Genomic DNA, 2,478 nt, shown 5'->3' with positions numbered 1-2,478 from the left:
TGGAAGCAGCTTTTACTGTTGTTCATCAGCCTCCCTCCCCTCTCCATCCTGGTTTGTACCTGCACATGTATTTGCCTCTGAGCTTCCCAGTGCTACTTCTCAGGTTTACAACCTCATTTCAATCACAAGCAGGTTGCTAGTATGTGGGCAAACTTCCATACATGGTATGGGGAGCAGACATGACTTCATGCTCTGCTGTAGACAGAGGAACTGCCAGGGCTCCGGCGCCCCGTCCCCCAAGAGTTCCTCATCGTAGGCTTCAGTTTTAGAATCCTACTGCCTCTCTTCATGACAAGCCGACCACAGGGGATGTGCTAGATTTCCAGCACATGGTAACCCTGCCGATTCTTAAATTCTATTCTCCAGAATCCTAATAGCCCCAAAGAGCATCTCACAGGTCCACTCACACACATTTGGAAAACACGTTACAACAAAAACTAAACCCACCCTGCTATAATCCATTCAGACCCATAGAGACTATAGGAATCAGATCTATTATAATTTCTGAGTGTTAGAGTCACTACTCTAATTTAAGGAACTTCTAGTCCCATTGTCTGTAGGGGCTGGGCTGCTAACCCAAAGGGTGGGGTCTCTCTATCTGTTGGAATACTGCCAGCAGCTTTTCAGGAGAAAGATGGGCAATCGCCTCCTCTCTTCTGATTTCTCTCTCTCTCTCATTGTCCATGAAGTCAGAATTACTCAGAACTGACCCTCCAGTGCGTTATTTTCAGGAGCTTTAAATTTTGTGGGGAAGATGGCCCAGCTTTCTCCTGCACAGCAGCTGAATTTAAACTGTCAGCCTTAGGCTGGTAGTGCAACTACCTACCCACTAGGCAACCAGAGCAGCTTGCAGACTTTGAAAACTCACTGGGGGTGTTTGTGTGAGTGTCTGTGTGAGCTTAGAGTCAGGTCTAGCCAAAAGGCAATAAGTTAATTTAACTGTAACTTATGTTACAGTATGTGTGATTTTTAATAATACGAACAAGAGACAAAAAATTTAAAAAGAGGTTCAGTTGAATTTCTTTTTGTTATATATGTTGGTTGATTTGGGAGAGAGTTTTGAGGAGGATCTGAGAGTTTCTTTGAAGGAAATGTGCAAGGATATTCAGAATTAGACTAGTGTTACATTTTGTGTTCTTGAATTTAAAAATCATTAATCTAGAGGACTTTGTATAGTTGGTTCTTTTAATTTCACTCTGCTTATGAATATTCTTGTGCTTTCTCGTATTCTACCAGGAGGTTTTAAACAAACAGACATTTCTCCTTATTTAGATTGAAGGTATATATTTATGTGGATTCAGGAAATTGAATTAGATGCTGGGCAAAGTGGGTCAGATTGAGGAGTTTGCATATAATGTTTCTTGAAAATGATATATGGATTGATGTACACACATATTAGAGCATCAGTATCGAGATCATGAAAAACAAAGACACTATTATCTGATTAATAATGAAGCAGAAGAATGAAGAAAGGAAAGGCGTGTTGGAGCAGAGAGAATCAGCAATCACTTGGCTACCAAGTAAACTTTGGAGAACGAAAAGAGAGCTTATGGCTGAAGGAAATTTTAGTACATTTGATGCATGCATCCTCACTTAAGCAAATCCTTGTATAGAAAAAATGGAGCAAAAGCACTTTTAAATTTTTTTACTATTTCCTTTTGGTGAGGAGCATCTCTGTCTCTATGTTTTTAGAAAACAGCTTAATTTGCTATAGTAAATGTTTTTCGCTATGAGTCGCAAGTGACTCGACGGCACATAACAACAACAACAACAAATGTTTTTCAACAGACTTGACCTGCTTAATTTTTCCAGCAATCTGTGAGGTTGGGTTAAAAAGTCACATACTCTTGAGAAGGGATGTGAGACTTTAGCAAACCAGAACAACCAAGGGGGCAGCTATAGCTTACAAAACTAATCTATTCTCTTTTCACAGAGGAAGCGTGTTTGTATGCTTGCCTTGGTGCTTTTTAAACTGTGATACTATTCAGCTACCCTGCTCTGATCTGCAAGAAGCAAAATTAGAAGTTTTAAACTATTGTTATTTCTCCCTTTACTCTGTCTCTATTAAGGGTATTCTATGGCTTCTTGAGGGAGCGCTGGTGGTGCAGTGGCTAACCATGTAGTTTCTAACCAAAAGACTAACAGTTCAAACCTCAGCCACTGCATGGAAGAACTTAAGGCCATAGTTTTCTGTTAAGATTTACAGCATTGGAAACCCTGTGGGCAATTCTACTCTGTCCTGCTTCTATTTCTGTGAGTCTGAATCAACTTAAGGGCAACTTGATGGCTTGAATTGATAAGAATCAATTTAAGGGCAACTTGATCAATCTGATTGCTTCTTGAATTCTGGCAACAATAAAAGCAACTCTTTATCTAAGGGTGAATGAAGCATTTCCAGAAATACTCTGTAATTAAGAGGAAGGGGAATCCACCATTGATTTGGTTTCTGCAACAGATTAATTTTGGTCATCAGGGATA

Source organism: Elephantulus edwardii, unplaced genomic scaffold, assembly GCF_000299155.1.
Source record: "Elephantulus edwardii isolate Elephantulus edwardi_28Jun2011 unplaced genomic scaffold, EleEdw1.0 scaffold00132, whole genome shotgun sequence".
NCBI lineage: Eukaryota > Metazoa > Chordata > Mammalia > Macroscelidea > Macroscelididae > Elephantulus > Elephantulus edwardii.
The sequence above is the reverse complement of the archived record's forward strand: the minus strand, read 5'-3'. Positions refer to the sequence as shown.